The sequence below is a fragment of the Triticum urartu genome, unplaced genomic scaffold, assembly GCF_003073215.2.
Source record: "Triticum urartu cultivar G1812 unplaced genomic scaffold, Tu2.1 TuUngrouped_contig_6319, whole genome shotgun sequence".
Lineage (NCBI taxonomy): Eukaryota > Viridiplantae > Streptophyta > Magnoliopsida > Poales > Poaceae > Triticum > Triticum urartu.
The window spans coordinates 1-5,887 of NW_024117072.1; the positions used below are offsets into that span (position 1 = coordinate 1).

Below are 5,887 nucleotides of genomic sequence, written 5' to 3' on the forward strand. Positions count from 1 at the left end.
CGACGGCCACAGGCTAATTAGCCGCGATGCTGCAATGATGACACGGGATCCGGTCCTTGGGGGCACGTTGCCCCCGGCGCCGATCCCGGCCAACGGTGTGTTCCGTACTCCCTTTCCTACTATTCCTCTGTTGGGTCCGAGTGGGGACACCATTCCGAGTGCCATCCATCGTTCTGCGGCATCCAAATTGGATTGTCCAGAGTTCGATGGAGACAACCCTACGGGGTGGCGCATAAAGTGTGAAGCATATTTCAGGGTTTGTTCCATCGAACCACCTGCTTGGGTCGATACTGCCGTGGTGCACTTTACCGGGGCGGCAGCCTTGTGGTTGCAATGGTCCAAATCGCATATTAAGTTTCCACAGTGGGAGTATTTTGTTGTTTCAGTGTTAGAGAAATTTGGTAAATCTAAATTTCAACAGATGCTTCGCAAATTCTCTAGATTAAAACAAACTGGTAGTGTCTTAGAGTATGCTGAACAATTCAATGTTGCTATGCATAGTCTCTTAGTTCATCATAGTTCTTGGGATCCTTTGTTCTTTACTACCCAACTTTTAGATGGTTTGCAAAGTGACATTAAAGTTGCAGTAATGTTACACCGTCCCCACGACTTGGATACTGTTGTGGCGCTTGCTAAATTAAAGGAAGAAGCTATGGAACTGTTGCGGGAGGAAAATATGGAAATGACAGGGCAACGCTCGCTGGGCACAATGGCAAAAGGGCACCGGTTCTCCCCGAAGCCAAACCTGTCACTCCCTCCTGTTGAGGCCTCAACCAGCAAAACGGGCACCTCATCGTTGCCCAGTCCAACAGCGACCGAAGGGCGGCGTAACTCAGATGGTGCCAGAAGTCCAACAGCCGTGACTTCTACAGATGACAAGCTGAAAGCACTCAGCCGTGACTTCCACAGATGACCATAGAGCACCTCAAAGGGAGTAGTCTTGAGCGTGGAGTGGTAAGAGGTATTGTACCAAAATTCTGCCAGAGAGAGCCGCTCTTTCCAACGTTTTGGACAGTTATGCACAAAACGCCTGAGGTAGATCTCCATGCATTGATTGACCCTTTCCGACGTCCCATCTGTCTGCGGGTGCCTTGCTGAGGAGATGTTCAGTGTAGTGTGAGATAAACGGCACAACTCTTTCCAGATTTTACTTGTGAAAATTCGATCATGATCTGACACCAGAGCATCCGGGGATCCATGGAGCTTAAAGACATAGTCCATATATGCCTTGGCCACGTGCAGTGCTGTGAAGGGGTGTTTGAGTGGTATGAAATGAGCATACCTAGTCAATTTGTCCACAACCACCAGAATCACATCATAGCCATGTGATTTGGGGAGTCCTTCGACAAAGTCTAGAGTCACCATTTGCCAAGCTTGCTCAGGAACAGGCAGTGGTTGGAGGAGTCCAGGGTAGCGGACATGTTCTAGTTTTGCTTGTTTGTAGACCGTGCATTGGTTCACAAACTCTTTGACTGTTTGCTTCAACTTTGGCCAAGCAAAGAGCTTCACAAGTCGATTGTAGGTAGCTTGGACTCCGGAGTGGCCACCCAATGCACTGGCATGGAATTCTTGCAAGAGCATTTGTTGGACCGTAGTGTTGTGTCCAATCCAAACTCGCCCTTTGTATCTGATCAACCCATCTTGGACGGAGAATGGATGCTCGAGAGGGTCCTGCTCAACTGCGGCTGCCAACAGCCGAGTACATTGTGGGTCATTGTGGTATCCTTCTTTCACTGCCTGTAGCCACATTGGCACTCACACAGTTAAAGCCAGAGCTTGATCTGAATGATTCCCTCGGCATGACAGGGCGTCCGCTGCATGATTGGTAGCACCCTTCCAATACTCAGTGGTGTATCGGAGACCCAGGAGTTTTGGTAAGGCTTTATGTTGCCACGGGGTAGTGAGGCGCTGCTCATCCAAGCACGACAAGCTCCTGTGGTCAGTGCGGATGGTGAAAGCCGACAAGAGCAAGTACGGCCTCCAGCAGTCGATTGCCATTAGAATGGCCAAGCATTCTTTCTCATAGGTGGATAGAGTTTGCAATTTGGGGCCTAGTGCTTTGCTGAGGAAGGCGATAGGGTGCTGCTCCTGCATGAGCACAGCTCCGATACCACAATCTGATGCATCCGTCTCCAAAATAAACGGCTTTGAAAGATCTGGAAGAGCCAAGACCGGGGCTATGGTCAGTCATGTTTTGAGTGAAACAAAAGGCTCTTCATGCAACGATGTCCAGACGAAGACAGTGTTCTTCTTCAGCAAATCAGTCAGCGGTCTGCTAATGACGCCATAGTTGCGGACGAACTTCCGATAATAACCCGCTAAACCCTAGAATTTCCTCACTTCCTTGGCTGTGCCTGACTTGGCCAATCACGCACCTTGTCCACCGTGTTGGGGTCGGTGTGCACTCCTTCCGCACTAACCACATGACCGAGATACTTTAGTTGTGGGCGACAGAAAGTACATTTGCTCAGCTTCACCTTCAGCAAGTACTGCTGCAACCTTTGAAATACCGATCGGAGCAACAGTAGATGCCCTTCCAAAGTGCGGCTATAAATGAGTATGTCGTCAATAAAGGCGAGCACTCCTTTGCGTAGCAGAGGACCCAACACAATGTGCAAGCCATTCTGGAATGTGGAAGGCCCCCCTTGACTCCGTTGGGCATAACTTTAAACTCGAAATGGCCATGGTGGGTTTGGAACGCTGTTTTTGCTTCATCTTAAGGGCGCATACGGATCTGATGATAGCCGGAACGCATATCCAGACTAGCGAACCAAGCAGCACCAGCCAATTCGTCAAGGAGTTCATCTATAATTGGCATTGGAAATCTGTTTTTAATCATGATCGCGTTCAAGTGGCGATAATCAACACAGTACCTCCATTCACCATCCTTTTTGAGAACTAATAAAATCGGCAATGCAAACGGACTCTTTGCTGGGCCGAATGATCCCTTGAGCTAGCATGTCAGCCACGATTTTCTCAATCTCATCTTTCTGGGCTGGGTTGTAACGATACGGCCTCAGATTCACCGGCTTAGCACCTGGTATAAGCTCAATTACATGATCAAACTCCCTCTGCGGTGGCAATCCCCGCGGCTCCTCAAAGAGCGAATCAAACTCTTGCAAGAGTTCAGCAACTTCCGTGGGTACATCGTCAGGTGGAACAAGGGAAGATTCACTAGTCCGGTTTCCCCACATCTCTGGCAACTTGGGAAGACCTGGTGCCGCTTCGGACGCGCTTCCCTCGAGCTTTGGCTTGGGGACAAGCCAAACATAAACGGCGGGGAAATGTCATGAAAACAGGTGAGGACCCCGAAGCCAAGAAGACTCAAGTGGAGCCCAGTCGGCCCAGATGGCTGGCCCAGCCCAACTCACGCTACACTGGGCCGACCTGGACTAACTGAGTGTGTGTATATGTACCTCGCAACAGAGAGTGTGGAGGCATCGAGAAAGATCAGAACCCTAGACCCGGCCGCCTGTGGCGGATTCCCCTCTCCCACCTCCAGGCTCTCCTCTCGAATCCTCCTTCTTGGTGCCTGAGATTTCTGCATCCACTTGTATCTGAGCTTGGATCTATGTAAGAGTGTTAAGCCTGTGACATGGAAGTAAGAGGTCTTGGTTTAATTAAGTATGTCCTAATAGCATTTATTTCAGCATATATTGTAACTTTTTGCTTATACTTTTCTCTTTGTATTGTATCTTTTTTTCCTTCTCTCTTTCACTTCTGTTATATATTTTTGACATTACTACACACCTTCTACTGAATGTTCATTTGCTTATAACTTTACTAAAAATATAGTATTTTTTTAGGTTTGATAGATTTTATTTTAGATGCAGTCTCTTTTTCCATGTAAATTGTTTCCTTGCAATTTTATAGATTTGATTACGTATTCAATCTCTTACTTTCTTGTAATTTCATACATTTTTCTTGTTCTGGATATTCATCTTCAAAATCCTGTGTTGCCACTGATTTGGTTGTCATTATGTTGTACCTTTGTTGCCTTGTGTTTAATGTACCATTTCAGTTTCAAGATGACCTGTCTACACGTCATGAGAAAAGAAAGGAAAAAAACTATGTACATTTATAGCCCTCACCACCAACGGTTATAATCACATTTACACATGATTTATCGTTTTCCTCTGATTAATAGTCTCATACAGGAGTACATTATCTGTTAAAGGTGATGTCTTTGCCAGAACCTCTCAACAAAATGGACACTTGTCCGTTTGATCGGAAACACAAAGCACAGCTAAGCCAGCACCTATACCTATCTCAGCCTATTTAACACACTGAAACAAGTCGATCAGAAGCACAACACTTACAACTCAACCAGCAAAGCCCTAAAGGCAAGTGCGACTACTTGCATTGCACCTTGGCTTGCTCTAGCCATGGAGAACGCCGACGTCCCCAACGGAGCAGCGGCGCCGGCGCCTACCCAGGCGACCCCGGCGTTGAGGGAGCAGGACCGGCTGATGCCCATCGCGAACGTGATCCGCATCATGCGTCGCGCGCTCCCTGCCCATGCCAAGATCTCCGACGACGCCAAGGAAGCCATCCAGGAGTGTGTGTCGGAGTTCATCAGCTTCGTCACCGGCGAGGCCAACGAGCGGTGCCACATGGAGCATCGCAAGACCGTCAACGCCGAAGATATCTTGTGGGCCCTAAACCGCCTCGGTTTCGACGACTACATCGTGCCCCTCAGTGTGTTTCTGCACCGCATGCGAGACCCCAATGCGGCGACAGGTGGTGCCGCCGCAGGCGACAGGCGCACCGTGATGAGTGCACCTTCCCGCGCGGCCCCGCCCATGCGCCACGCCGTGCCGCTGCAGGCTCAGATCCAGACTCCGGGGTACGGTGCGGCCCAACGTCGGCGGCCAGTGCCATGTGTTCGGCGGAGAACAGGTCGTGGCCCAACAATACTACGGGTACGGGTACGGGTAAGGTGCGTACGGTGCAGGTAGCAGCAAAGGAGGAGCCTGTGCCGACGAGGGGAGCTCGTCCAACGGCGTGCCGGTGCCGGGGGAGGGCACGGGAGAGCCGGAGCCAGAGCCAGCAGCAGAAGGATCGCAGGACAAGCCCGTTCAATCTGGTTAGTCGCGTGGGCAGCGCTCGTTAGCTTCTGTGTCCTGCGTACTGTAATAATTTGCCGTGTTGATCCGGCCGTGGTTTATGTGTGCGTACTTCTTACCTAATGTGGGCTTGTCCTCTAGTAATTCATGTACTCTTTGTTGTTGAAGTTATCGTCGCTTAATTTGGTTTCTCTTACTTTGGCTACTCGCAATTGATGATCCTATGAAAAGCTGCATTTGTTTCCAAAAGAGTTTCCGACCTCAGCATCGTATGCGATGTGTAGAATGCAGTACACAATATTTTGCGTTGCAAATTGTAGCTCCGTATAACGTTATGAATATGTCATGTTCACGGGTCATATGGTCGCTCACGCTCAAACAAAAGTCATACTCTCTGTATCTCTCCATCTACTTCTATCTCTCACTCTCCAGCCACATGTACGTTCATATGTGCGTCGGTTAGCAAAGTGGTCATGAATGAGTTTGGAGCGACGTAGGTACTTCAAAGCCTTTGGCCTGTGATGACATCTTGCATGCGTAGCTGAAAAGGGAACTGCCTGATGTTGTTGTACTGATGGGGTGCACGCCACGGACTGGCATGGAGCGGTGGGAAGGGCATCGTCGCGCGCTGCATGATCGATAGACTTGCGCGAACTTCCCTCTCAGCAAACCACACGTGCATACACAGGGGAAAAACAGAGCAACGTGTGCCTCGCAGCGATAGTTGTGCGGCTCGCAACCATTGTGGCTTTGTCTTCGTCGCTCCGGTCGCCCACCATCGTAGCGCCACTGGGCTCTTGCATCATCCCCCACTCCGCTTG

At 49.7% G+C, this 5,887-nt stretch overlaps 1 pseudogene; it reads left to right on the forward strand.

Annotated features, from left to right (window-relative positions):
* Positions 1–4,326: 4,326 nt before the first annotated feature.
* On the forward strand, positions 4,327–5,281 carry LOC125530444 (annotated as a pseudogene).
* Positions 5,282–5,887: the final 606 nt, after the last annotated feature.